Below are 14,863 nucleotides of genomic sequence, written 5' to 3'. Positions count from 1 at the left end.
AGCTATTAGTTTTGAGAGCTTTTGCAGGTTTCATGTAATCCACAAATGTAATGTTTTAAATAATAGCACCATACCCCATGTCTGTATGTATGCATTATCTCCAGGTCAAAGTACCTTTTGTAGTTGATTCTTTATATGGGACCCAGAAGTGGTGTGTGTGTTTATGGGGCATTTTTAAACAGCAGACTTACTTAAAATTAACAAATATGTCTTATAAATATGGCATAATCAAATTCTGCACTATTGCCCTATTAGTTTTACAGTTCTCATATATATGACTGCAAATGTTTTACAAGTGCAAGCAGTTCAGAAACTGACCCAAGTTGTGGAGGTTTTATTCATTAAATCAGTGTTTCAAAATTGACTTGCACTTTAGCCAGTTGGGAATGGAATGTTTAAAAATGTAACATATTTCAAAGTTTACATCACAAAAAAATAATCCCATATAGGTAGCAAGAACTTTCCTTCCTAATTAGTTGGGCAGAAGGGCTCCAGAAATTGCTTAGGCCTAGAGAGGGGAAAAATAGATTTTATATGTGTGTTGGCTAAGGTGAAAGGAGTTTAGATAAGCAGCTACAGTTCAAAAACTTTTTAGAGTTAAAATTATGTTCAGATTTCAGGCTCAGACTCAGGGTTTGTTTTTGATTTTTAAGCTTTGTTCTTTTCACTGCCTGTTGGGAGGTATTTCAGTAGCAAATTTCTTTCATGTGGCAATTGTAAGCTTGGGTTACTGTAACTGTAGTTCTTAATAGAGGCAGAGGAGTAAATTGTTACACTGAAATGTAAAGATGGCTCCCTCCAAAATGTTCATTTCTGAATTTTGAACAAATTTAATGGGAAACTTGCTCTCCACTTTCCTGCAAGGTCACAGTACTTGCTAGCAATGAATGTAGTCTGGAGTATATTAGTGGTGGAAAGTGCTGTCAAGTCGCAACCAACTTATCGCAACTCCTTAGGGTTTTTAAGGCTGGAGACTAACAGAGGTAGTTTGCCATTGCCTTCCTCTGCATAATGACCCCAGACTTCCTTGGTGGTCTCCCATCCAAATACTAACCAGGGCTGACCCCTGCTTAGCTTCTGAGATCTGATGAGATCAGGCTAGCCTGGGCCATATTTTTGTGTACATCCAGCTGCCTAATGAGCATAATACATTTAGAGGATACAGTATGGAGAGATACATGTATACTTGAATTTTTCAAGAAATTTTCTTTCATCAGTTGTCACCTAAAAATCCTTAAAATGCTTTGCAAACTCTTGTGAATTTAAAATTGCACTAGACTTCTTGGTTCTTCAGAAAAAAATCTAGAAGTAGATAGTACCTTCACTAGGACTTACTGAAAGACCCCAGATAAATCATTGGAGTCCTAATAAAGCTAGGTCATTCTTTCTGGCCTTTTAAGTGGTCCTAGTAAAGGTATTGTTTATACTGCTACTTTTAAATACAAAAAGTATCTGGGGTTGATGGGAGAGTGTTTCAAAGGACAACTGTGGAAAATGTACATTTCCCCCTAGGCTTCTGTTTTTTTAAAAAAATTCTTGTGCCAAATCTTTAAACTTCTTTTTAAAACATAGGAATATTTTAAAAGAAGCCAGAAGGGGTTCTCTGGCACAGCTGCTGAGAAAAGAGATCTTGGGTAAATGTCTTTGCCCATGGAGTAAAAAAGGTAATAAAAGGCTGTGGTTAACTTACCATTTACCAGACAAGTTTGTGTTAACAGAACAATGGCTTGAATTTGGTCAGTCTAAGAGCTGCATATGACGGTGAATATCATTGGTGGTTCTTTGAAGCCAGGTGGCTACTACATTGATATCTCTGTTGTATTGCTCTTCAGTTGCATTTATTCTTCGAGATAGTTGTAGTTCTAAGAATGGCCAACTCTCATACTCTTTCTGCAGTTTATAAAACTAGCAGTTTCATGTGAATAGTCTGTAAATGGTGCCTGCACTGTAATGCAAATACAGATGTATATTTCAGGCTAAGCACCAGGTTTTTTTTGGGAAATATCCACTTCAGAGGATTGAAGGCAAGTTTTCAAATAATCATCATCTCCCATTCCTCTTAGTTTTTACATGTCTGGTCATGCTCTCAGAGTATTGTATTGAGTATAAAAATGGTTACTGAAATTAGTGGCTTCGATCCAAATAGTGGTTTTGCTTGAGTGGAGAAGTCCCCAGTTTCCTCAGATGCCTCCTTCAGCGGCCCCTAGCACAATATCCTGTGTAGTTCTAAAGGATCTTCCAGACCTGAGAAACAGTTGGGGGGGGGCAGCATGGGGGCTGCAACAGGAATGGAAGCCCTGTATGGTGATGGAGTTATGCTCACACATCTTTGGATCCAAATTCAATTTTCCTATAATTGTAACAAACCAACAGAGCACTTTGCATCTCAGAACAGAATGAGTTTTTAGTTATTAGAGAATCTTCATTTACACATCTATCTCCTTATAGAACTGCTTTAGATCTTCAGCTTTTGACTTCTTTCTTTGGTTGGAGTGTTCACTGGTAAGGTTTTGGGATCCATAGGAGAGAGAGAGATGTGGGAGAGACCTGCCTGCAGTTCAAAGCTTCGTTTCCTTATTTTCCACTGCAAAGAAACACATTGTGCTGTTTTAAAATTACCTAAAGGAAAATAATTACTCTTTGGTAGTGGAACCTGTTCTTGTGAAATCAGGAAGATAAAGCTTCAACACATGCAGTTATTTCTTTCACACTCATTTCTTTTTTAGAACCAGGATAAAACATTTGCAGATGACTCTAATATGAAACAGCTTAGAGATTTAGGTCCAGGTGGAAAAATAATGCAAGCCATGAATAAAATGTTAATTTAGAGGAATTGACCAGCCATTACTTGTGCAGATGAATACACTTGTTTGATGGTTATACTATCCATATTTACTCAAAATGAAGATAACCTTGAAAGTATGAAAGGTATACACGAAAAAAGAAAGGTATACACCAAAAGGTATACACCAAGAAAGGTATACACCAAAAAAAATTATTGCTGAACATAATTGTAACTTGCATGCAAATATAAAATACATCTTCCTTTTCCCGATGGCATAGTAGTTCTGCATTTAAGTAAATATAGTAATGACAGTGGAAACTTAACATTAAATTTATACTTATTTAAAGTTTCTTCCTGAAAACACTCCAGCCATAAGAACAAACAAATTCATTAACAGTTCATTAATAGGGCTCAAAAATTCCCAAGCACCATGGTGACATGGTTCCTATAAATTTCATTCCAGCATCTAATATTTTCAGCAGTTATTTTATTATGCTGTTATTAAGACAACAGCCATGGTTTCCCTCATGTTTATTTATATATTATATGGCTTTTGTCAAATCATACCTTGAATGAAATTATGAGAAACTGCAAAGTGCTTAGTAGCATGTGTTTTGGTAGCAGTAATAAGTAAATATTGTCATTAAAATACAAAACCCTGAAGGGTGAAAAATGAGTCTGGAGTCTAAATTTTTGGGCTGCCTCCTACAGCCAAAGAAAATTAGTCAAGGCCTGATATAGGTCATTTCCCTACTAATATTGGGAGCTATATATGTCTAGTGTTTAACAATGTGTTATACTGTTAGTTCAAGATACTTTTGGCATTACTTCTGTTATTAGCGTTTCTGCTCCTTTCTGCAGGATGGCAGCAAAAGCTTCTGTTGCAAAAGATTTACATAGCATATAATGGATAAGTATTTAATATGCCACTGATGCAAGGATAGAATGACTATTAAAATCTCAAAGCAAATGTTGAAATAGCACTTAGCTTTTCTAAAATCTGGAATCTTACATTTTTATTTCTTTCTAGCTTTCTACCAATTCTTCAGGAATATAAATGTTTCTGCGCAATACATATTTTGTGAGGTTAAAATAAGGTACAATGAGGGTTTTTTAGGTTGCCGTAAATTACATGGGTGAATGGGTTTCACATGGGTTCATCTGCCAGACAGCTCTTTGTGGCTGTTACAAATCAGGTATGTTGTATCAAAGTAGGACCATTGACCAACCATTGACCAACATTATGCATGCACTTATAAATGGAGCTGGATTATGATATGGAATTTTTTTTAAAAACTAGAATTTTTCCTTAGTCACACTTAGGTGGTATTTTAGAAGTATTCAAATAATGAGAGTAGGGGTTTTTTGCTTTTACTTTGATGGGATGTGGATCGTGCCATTTAGTATTTGTAATACAGAGTTATGAAGAATAACAGATGACAGGCTGACCACCTGGATCTAACAGATGACAGCCTAAACCTATTTCTCTGCTTGAGGTGGTTGGTGGGAGCTCACAGAATTGAAGGAACCTCCATAAAAACAATTGCTAGGATACAGACATACTAGTTTTTATGTGACAGGTGGTGGAGAGGGTTATGTAGATGAGTGTTCAGTCACATGTGCCCCCATCAGCAGTCTCAGATAGTAAAGCAAAAAAACACACCAAGTTTTCTGAAAGCCCATACCCAGATTTTCCTACTTTTTCTGAAAAGGGTGTAGAAAGTGTACTCTGCAGACATGATGTAATTCATTTTACATCATAGGAACATATTTCCTTGAAGAGACTGTTCATACTGCACATGACTGTCAGTTTGGCGAGTTGTAGCATAATATTAAGTAGAGCTACGCCATTCTAAGCCCATTGACTTCAGTGGATTTAGAATAGTATAACGCTATCTAGGATTGCAGTATAAGTTTTAAACTCAGAACACATACAAAAGAGCACTAGTCTGAATCCACAAGAGGAGCAAAATGAGCCTGCATCATAGATTTATATCATTGTGATATCTGGTATGATTCCTACCATTTTCAGTCCTTGCCTAAACCCCTAGCATAGATTTTGCTATTTTCACCACCGCTGTGCATATTAGTGAAACAGTTCAGTGAAAACATCAAGTCAGTGCCTGGCAGTGGTGAAAATGAGAGGTTACATGCTAGGGATTATTAGGGAAAGGACTGGAAATAATGTAGCCAGTATAATAATATTTAATATAAAGGTACAATGTAGCGGCATTTGTAATATTTTGTATTGTTTTAGTGACCCCCCAGCTCAAAAGTGGTAGCATAGAAGCTTTAAGGCTGCAGAAAATCAAGTGAGGAAAGGCTGAAATAGTAGGGGTTTTAAATTTAGAAATAACAAGGAATAAGGGAGGTATTATAAAGGTTTATCAAAGTATGAATGATGTACAGAATGTATAGAGATCTGTATTTCTTCCTCTCCCATAATACTAGAATTTGGAAGTTACCCAATTAAATTGATTGGTAATAGATTCAGGTGAGGCGTAACAGAATTCACTTATGCAACTCACTGCCACAAGGTATGATAGAAGACCTGTATGTTTGCCCCAGCGCAAATTACAGCTCTAAGAGGCCATTACAAGTTGGGGAAATGTCATAGGTTAAGAGTTATCCATGCTAATGGAAACCTTTTCAGAAAATGATGTTCCCTTTGGATATAAAATGTTTTGATTAAAGTGTTTGCAACATGGGAAGTTTCTGGGTAGACTACTTTCTTAATGATAACTATGACTGGAGAGTATGTAAATACCTGCTTGTTTGGAAGTTTCTCTTTGAACACCTCTTCCCCTAGAAACCTAGAAACTATTTGGGTTATGGGGGGTTTAGTGTAAAAAGCCATTCAGTGGTTTGGCTTGAAAATGTCTGAAAGGATTTACTTTGCTTGATGCTTCCCAATGTAACTGTATCAACAGAATAGTATAAGGAAACTCGTAAGTATAGGATTCCAGAGTTACTGTGTCTTTCCTTAATATGAGACCAGTTAGTCTTAACATTTGCACTGAAAAAGACAGCTCCCACTTGTCAGAAAGCAGTGTATCCTATCCAGGTAACTGATAGCCCACTCCTCCATATGGATATGTATGGGAAGTAACTATTTACAGGTGACCCTGCCTGATTTCATTCTGTGTTGCCTCATTTTAACACTGTGTGTGTGTGTGTGTGTGTGTGTGTGTGTATGCTCACTCATTTGGAGTTGTATTTCAGGCTCAAGTTCCTCTTAAACAATAGGGAGTTAAACTAATGTGTTAACATGTAGCCTAATCTTAAACTTTGCAAGTCTTGGAACATTATGTGCTTTTCCTGTGAGCAAGGGCTTCCCCTGTTCATCTCCTAATAGAGTGCACCTCTGCCTACAATGGCAAAGTGCAGACATGTTAAAATAGTTGGGATAGCCCATGCCTTATGGGAGTGGTGATTAGCAAGCAGATACCAGATTGCTTGCAAGATCACTGCACAGCATTAAGTTTATTTAATTTCAGCAGGGATTATTCATACCTATTTTATGCTATACTTCTCCGTCATAAGATATTTTAATTTTCTTGAAAGCTAAACCACCAGTAGCTGCCATTTTGAACACAGTTGCTTCTTTTTAATGATGCTGAATATAGTGCATATCCTTGAAAACTTGAGATCTAAATGTTAACATTTGTTTTTAGATTAATAATATTGAGCAGCAGCATTGTACATGACTATCAGTTGATCCTACTTTATGTTCTTGGGATAGGGTGTGGTGCTTATCTAACAAATTAAATAATGACATTCATGTAATAGAAAGAGAAATAGGTCCAAAGCCTTTCATTAAAACATTTTTTAAAAAACCCTACCATATAACACTTCCTAACAAGCAAATCACTCAACACCCAAAAACTTCATGTTGTGAATCCCAAAAATTAAATAAAAATACTGTTCAGGATTTTTTAAAAACACTCTGTTAATTTTAGCATTGTTAAGTTGTTTTCTCCATTTTGCATTTGTTCCTGTTTGTTTTTACTTTTTGTGAAGGGATGGGCTAGGGGCTTGACTTTTTTGCTGAAATGTATAACTGCATGTTTTAGCAAAGCTGTAATTATGCTTCCTCATATTCGTATGTGTGAACTGCTGAAAATGCTTTTGCCAATGAATTGACTGTCTACTGTCATTTTTATTCAGCTGTTTATAAGGCACTTCAGTTATATTACCTTGACAAATAATTTATATAATCTGTTTTTATATTTTATCTGCATGCTTATGATTTAACAGTAATGTAATCAAAAGACTCTTAAAGCAAATTGTATAGTTTCTCTATTTTTGTTCTAAAATAATAAAGGAAATAAAGAAATTGGTTTGCTACAGAAAATGTACCTGTTGTATAATAACTAAAACTGTAGATTTAACTTGACATTTTGAAATGAGGAAAACTTTTATTTTTATCACATTTTATATTATTACCAGTTATGGTAGCTAACTCTCTGAAGGAAATCAGTCTGTAGCAATATAAAGAAAGATGTCACGTAAATCTACATAGGCCCTAATGTGTCTGAGAATGCACTTTGTGTTCCTGATGTACTTCAAGTAGTCTTGTCTGTTCAGCTGGAAATAAAAAAAAAAATCTCACACACTAGTTTCTTTTACTGAAACTTCTTAGGTTCTAATAATCAAACTAGGATCTTCTCAGTGAATGCTCATCATTTTTATTCTGCAGGGCTAAAATAAAAGTCCACTCTCCCCCAAGCAAGAACAGGAGGCATTTCATTGTGTGCACAGGGCATTGGTGGTTACCAGTTTCTCCTCACCCCCAAGTGCAATCCCTCTGGCCCTCTAAAAAGGTGCAAAGGGGGGGAGTGGAAGAGCCCCCTTGTATGAATGAAATCAACCCCTCATTCAAGCCGAGTCTTTAGTGTGAGTAAATTTGGTTTTGTACACATGGGAAATGGGGCTTTTGATGAATTCACTAGAGGCCATTCTAACAGTAATTCAGATAAAGTGACAAATTCATGAACATTCAGCAATAACAGTAAATGAACTTTGTGGGTTATCTTTAAAAATCATAGAATCATAAAGTTGGAAGGGGCCATACAGACCACCTAGTCCAACCCCCTGCCCAATGCAGGACCAGCCTAAAGCATCTCTGACAAATATTTGTCCAGCCTCTTCTTGAAAACTGTCAGTGAAGGGGAGCTAACCACCTCCCTAGGCAGCTGATTCTGACCGTGAAAACGTTTTTCCTCATATCCAGCCAATACCTTTCTGCAAGTAATTAAAAAACATTGCTTCAGGTCCCATCCTGTGCTGCCAACTGGAACAGCTCCTTGCCCTCCTCCAAATGACAGCCTTTCAAATATTTAAAGAGAGCAATCATGTCCTCCCTCAATCTCCTCTTCTCCAAACTAAACATTCCCTGGGCCCTTAGCCTTTCCCCGTAGGGCTCAGTCTCCAGACCCCTGATCATCCTCGTTGCTCTCTTCTGCCCCCTCTCGATTTTGTCCACATCCTTTTTGAAGTGATGCCTCCAGGACTGCACACAGTACTCCAGGTGTGGCCTGACCAAGGCAGTATACAGAGGGGCTATGACCTCCTGCGATTTTGATGCTATGGCCCTTTTAATACAACCCAAGACTGAATTTGCCTTTTTTTGCCACCACATCACACTGACTGCTCATATTTAGTTTACAGTCCACCCTTACCTCAAGATCTCTTTCACATACACTGCTCCCCAGAAACATATCCCCCATCCAGTATTTGTGCTTGACATTTTTGTGGCCCAGATGTAATACTGTGCATTTATCTTTGTTGAATTGTATCCTGTTTGCAACTGCCCACTTCTCCAGAGTATTCAGGTCTTGTTGAATTTTAACACTATCTTCTTGGGTGTTTGCTACTCCCCCCAACTTGGTATCATCATCAAATTTAATAAGTAGCCCTTCTACCCCTTCATCCAGATCATTGATAAAAATATTGAAAAGTACCTGGCCCAAAACCGAGCCCTGCGGCTCCCCACTGGACACATCCCTCCAATCTGATGAAACACCATTGACCACCACTCTTTGGGTGCAGTCCTATAGTCTTCCAGTTTGCCCATCAGAATTTTTTTTTTAAAAAATGTTCTAGTATTTCTGGAAGGCTCTGCATTCTCTGCCCTAGATTAGTGTGCTGTTGACAAAATACTTAATAGCCTTTGCTTATTGAAGCAAATCTAGCATATGTTCATTTGAGCAGTGAAGCATGGGTGGTGTTGCTGATAATGCAGACTACATGTATTGTGCAGTAAGAAAACATGGAAGGAGCTGGCCTAGTCAGTCATTTTTTCATTAGTTTATAACATTCATTTTAAGGGTGTGCATTTGCATAAACTGATCCAAAAAAATCTGAAAAAGTTGAATACAGATCAGATCATTTGGGTATATTCAGCTATACCGAATGGCTGGTGGGCTCCTCTTGCAGGTCAGTTTAAACAGAGCTGCAAGAGGAGCCAGCCCAGGACTGGCCAGGGGGAGGAGCTGAGAGCTCCTAGCTCCTCTTGCAGCTTGGTTTAAACAGCTGCAAGAGGAGCCAGCCACAGCCTAGGCAGCGCAGAGCTCTCAGCTCCCGCTGCCCCAGCTGATACTCTCTTACCTGCCGTGTCATGCAGATCCTGGGGCCAGCTTCTCCTGTGGTGCACTTTAAACCATACTGCAGGAGAAGCCATTTTAACTGGTATTTTTCTTCTCAGGTCTATTGAATCAAAAAAAAATTCAGGATTTCTGAAAAATCATGGATCCGAATACCAATACCAGTACTGGGATCTGAGATTTTTCGGAAATACTGAAAAATTTTCAGGTCCAATAGACCCGAACTGAAAAATAACTGGGGGAGGGTTGCAATCCCCTAATTTATTTAATTTGGACTAAGAATTACTTAAAACACAAATAAATACAATACATAGTGACATAAACTGCCTTTTTCAGGGTGAGGGTCTAATTAGGGGGTAGGTAGTGTATTGCATAGTTATGTCAGCTTGCACATCTATACATGTAAAAGTGGTAAGTTAGAGCCGAATAGCGGTAGCAGTCATTTAAGAATCAGCTTTCCCAAAGCAGTCACTAGTTCACCAGTACTCACATGAATGTTCACCTTTTTAAAATATTAAGACCTTTAAAAAAACATGTTCAGTTTATTTACACACAGAGATAACTTTATGGGATTTGTGAAGACGAGGCTAATGAACGTACAAACAAGAACATATAGCAAATACATTTGCATCTTTGGTGTCAAATTGAGAGATGTTTCCCACATGGTTCCTTGTCTTCCACACTGCCAGAAATGACACTAGTGAATTACCATCGCAGTACTTTTTAGTTGGATAAACTGCAACTCACCTGAAATTTGTCAAAAGTTTTGGGCTTATTTTAAGCCACCAATTAGGCCCAATTCAAAAGTTACTTTAGCAGTATTTTGTTGCCAGAATTTCTTCATTCCAGTTAGTGTTCAGTGCAGCTATGGCAACACCTATTATGCATGCCTTCATGGCAAATACCATATCAGTGCTGCATTTGCCTGGGGCAAGTGCTAATTGCATAATCTGGTACCCCCATCTGGTAAGAGTATTACCACAGCATCATGAAGCTCCAACTGTGCAGAAGTCATTTGCAGGAACAACTGTACTCTAAAATGAGTTGGGCTTTAGAAATGCCCTATAGAAGTGTGTTTGTTGAAAAATTTGAGAAATGTGAACAATAAGTCAGAAGCAGGTTGTAACAGCAGAAATCTCCTGGTTCATTACTTTGTCATCTTAGTGAAACCTATTATCAAAGTGAGGGATTGGACATTGTTATAAACACCTTTTCAGGGCATAATATATATATAGGCAGATGAACGTATAGGCAGATGAGAGTGCTCAGTGGAGTCTCCATTTTGATAAATTGACCATTAACTGTAAAGTTTATAACTAATCCAGGGAGCCTCCTTTGAGATATCTTTTAACACTGAGCACATTTGCAAGCCAGGCTCTATGGCTGCCACAAACAAGGATTCTAGGTTTGGATTTTGATAAAAGACTACACACATGTTCCTGTGATTCTTTAGTAATTTCTATGAGGATGGAGAGGGTTGGAGCCATTTTGTAGCCCAGAAACATCTATTATTTCTCCATAAGAGCTACTGGCAGCATCTCCCAGCACAGTTTGCGTATTCAGACGAGACTTTAAAAGGTTGCTTTGTTTCTTTGAGTGAGCCAATCTGGAAGTCAGAACTGCTAGGGCAGTTGTAGAGACAGGTCTAAGTGCAAATGCACTCAAAACTGTTGGGATTTCAGCCATAGCTGTTCTTTTTAATCTGCTTAGTTCCCCAGTTGCAAAATAGAAAGCATTTCTTTGTTGTGTAGTTCTTTTTATCCTCGGAAAAGTAATATACTGTAATGTTGCTAAAAGGGATACTAGGCTTGTGTATAGCGCCATACCACACATATGAACGTGTGGACCTTTGTCATCTTGTGTTATTAATCTGTCATTCCTTATGGTCTGCACATATGTTTTATGCTATGCTTTTTAATGCACTTATGATTGGTGGAGTATTGAGGCATTACTGGCTACCTGGAAATTGACATCGCTAAAATTTTATCAAGCTATGTTTTAAAAAGTTTCCTAAAGCAGGTTTAACTAGGAGGAGCAGTAATTGTGACTTTCTATAGCAGTGCCTGTACAATGTCTTCTGTGGCTGGTGCCTACTTGCTTTCCAATCTGTTCACATTCTGAACTACTGTGAACAATTGCAGACTTCAAAGTTCATTGTCTCAGCAACAACTTGGCGAGTAAAAGTGGTGTTCTGCATTGCTGTAAAAAAATATAGAGATGCTTCTATGGGCCAGATCTTAAAACTCCCTTCTGATGAGCAAGGAATTCTGCGTTGAAGGCTGAAGTCTTTGTTCTGCTTGTACAAGACTCATTCCTTTGCCTAAGGGAGTTGTTGGTTTCAGTCTCTCTTTTATTACATGCTGTTTTCTTGAAATTGCAGTTGTACAAAATTTGGGTATCACTAGCTGGCACTATAAAGCACTTCCTGTAGTACAAGGTTTGATACTAAAAAACCTTGGGGACCCCTGAAACTAGCCATGGAGGCTGATAGATCTCTTTTGGCTGCATTTTTCCAAGAAAATAATGTTCAGGTGCTATATTGTAAGCCTTTTATAGTAGAGGTAGTATTGGTATAGTTGATGTTATTGATAAAAAATTAGTCTCCATTTCAATTTTAAATGTTGTGCCACAATGAAGAGGTTCTTTGTATGCTGTTCTTATCAGAGGGTCGCTCACAGGTCCTTGCCAGGCATATCTGACATTGAGGAGAAGTCAGTCTGGGTCTGAGTTGCATCAAATTTACCTGTAGAGAGATCTGATCTTAAAACTTAACAAAATCCAGACATGACTTCAGTTAAAGAGTAACATGTTCTCTTTCACCTTTTCATGCTAGACAAAATAGACTATTATTCAAAAAGGAGCAAATTGAAAGAAACTGAAGAGTTCTTTTAGCAGCCTATTCAAAGACTTATATAGGTCCATACTATCTGGCATTATGTATGTATATAAAGCAAATTAAAGCCAGGAAAGAGTTGTGAAACTGGCTGACCAGTAGGGCATATTCCATCTGTATAAGTTGGCATCAACTGTAAGGAAAATTCTCTTGTTTTCAAATGTTTTTTCGGCTTATGAAAATCTCATGTGATTCGATTTTTGTAGGAGGCATTTTAAATAGTACTATCAAAAATAAGCTATCTAAAGATTTTGTTCTACTGTTCATGAGAAGAGATTGGGATTTCCAGAGTCTTTCTTTTCCACAACAAACAGCTGTTAGAATGAAACTGAATTTCCCTGTCTGGAAAAGAAAATCTCTTCCTTTTATCTGTGCTTTAAGTTGGCTGGCTTTTGTTAAATGAGCCATAAGAACAAGGTTAGCCAGAAACTATTATGCAAGTGATGACTTGTTCAAGGATAGCCTGCCCCTCCTGCCCACATCCAGGGTTGGCTCACCCACTAGGCAAACTTGGCATTTGCCTAGAGCGCTGGGCCCTGGATGGGGCGGCCGGCCCTGGATGGGGTGCCGAACTGCACCTCCCCCCCCTGCCAAAAGCCCGTGTGCCATTGCCACTCACAGCCATGTGGTGTGTGGGGCGGGAAAGGGGCCGATGAAGGCGGGTAGCGCCTTTCCTCGCTCCTCCCCACTTCATTGTGCAGATGCCACCCTACCCCGGGAAGCAGCCTGCCCAGCAATTGTTGCTGGCAGTCAATGGGGGTAGGCGGCAGGCTCGCTCTCAGCGAGTCGCTTGCGGCTGGGGCTGTGCTCTGGCCCCGCCTTGCCACCTGGGCCCTGCTCCTGAGGCAGCGGGACGAGAGGAGGGATTGAGGGAGGAGGAGAAGGCGGGGCAGCGGCATTGTCGACTGGGGGTTTGGGTGGGACGCCCATGCCCTTCCTCTCTGTCTCTCCCGCCCACCCCCTCCGTGCACGCCTGGCTGCCGTGGGCATGAGAGGGCAATGGCCGAGTGCCGCAAAGTTGCGCACGCCCCCCAACTGTCACCCTGCTGGGCACGCAACCTCTTCCCACCGCCCCCCTGCCCACAAAAAAAAAGAAAACGGCCAGCCTGTCGAGGTTGGAGTGCTGCCCGGCGGAGCTCCGTGCGGGGAGGGGGCACAGCCAAGGTGGGCCAGAGGGAGAGCCGTGCAGGCTAGTGGGGACCCTGGAGGTTTCGGGCCGTCGGGGCTGGTGCGCAGGTGACCGCCCTGCTCGGGGCGGCCACGGCTCTTTTTCTGGGCGCTGGAGCCAGGGAGGCTGGCTGCCGCGCTCCAGAGGTCGCCAGCAGAAGGTGAGTCCAGGCGGCAGGGAGGCCACCTTGGCCGGGGGGGGGGCGGGAGAGAAGTTGGACTTCCTTCTCTCCAGGCCCCACCTGGAGGTTGGCAACCCCATAATTGGGTGCACGGGGGCAGAAGGTAGCCCCGCCTAGGGTGCAAAAAAGCCTTGGACTGGCCCTGCCCACATCCAGCTAGATATGGCTTAGATATCTCAGCTTCTTCAGAAGGAGTAATTTTTATAATGCAAGGTGACCTAAGAAGAGTTAGACCCACTGACTCCAGTGAACATAGAAATCCATCTAGTACCAGAAATCTATCAATCTCAGGAAGGCGAGTGAAGTGAAGGTGTTTGTGGGACATACAGATCTTAAACACTGTAAGAAGCCTTCCTGTAACTGTTGTACAGTAAGCAGGATAGGGGCAGTATTTCTAGCATTTAATTCAGTGGAGGGAAGGCTTGATAAATTATGTGCTGGTTGGAGGAAAAATACCCATAAAAATGAACATAGATTTTGCTTTCTTTCTCTGTGGTATTAGTTAAACCTAAACCTAAAAGGTTAATATGATCTTGGGGTGTATCAACAGAGGCATAACATCCAAATCACAAGATGTCATAGTCCCACTGTACACTGCATTGGTCAGGCTGCACCTGAAGGATTGTGCATGGTTCTGGAGTCCTCACTTCAAAAAGGATGTGGACAGAATAGAGCAGGTGCAGAGGAGAGTGACAAGGATGATCGGGGGCCTGGAGACCAAGCCCTATGAGGGACTTGGGAATGTTCAGTCTGGAGGAAGAGGAGGTTGAGGAGGGACATGATTGCTCTAAGTATTTGAGGGGCTGTCACTTAGAGGAGAGAACTCGCAATAATGGGTTTATATTAAGGGCGGGAAGGTGCTGGCTAGATATTAGGAAAAACTTTTTTACGGTAAGAGTTGTTCAGCTTTGGAATCCGCTAACTAGGGATGGCAGACTTTAAGAAGTGGCTGGACAAAAACTTGTCAGGGATGCTCCAGGCTGATCCTGCACTGAGCAAGGGGGTTGGACTAGATGGCCTGTACGGCGCCTTCCAACTCTGATTCTATGATTCTAAACATCCTGCATTAGCCAGTTGAGTTGGAAATACTTCTTTCAGTTATAATCTAGTATTTAGAGTTTCAGGTTGGCTTTACTCTCTGCACGTATGTTCTGTGTACGCAAGCATTTCCTGTAAATTGCAAAGAAGAGAGTTGCTTATGTGTAAAACCTGGAATATACCTAGCAAAGTT

The 14,863-nt window shown here is 40.2% G+C and overlaps 1 protein-coding gene across 3 annotated transcripts in view; it reads left to right on the top strand.

The window, feature by feature from the left end:
• Positions 1–14,863, top strand: part of BRD4 (bromodomain containing 4) — a 162,774-nt gene that overhangs the window by 122,917 nt on the left and 24,994 nt on the right. The gene's annotated exons all lie outside the window — the stretch shown is intronic.

Source organism: Gekko japonicus, unplaced genomic scaffold (genome assembly GCF_001447785.1).
Source record: "Gekko japonicus isolate JY-2015 unplaced genomic scaffold, Gekko_japonicus_V1.1 scaffold1721, whole genome shotgun sequence".
NCBI lineage: Eukaryota > Metazoa > Chordata > Lepidosauria > Squamata > Gekkonidae > Gekko > Gekko japonicus.
The sequence above is the reverse complement of the archived record's forward strand: the minus strand, read 5'-3'. Positions and strand labels throughout refer to the sequence as shown.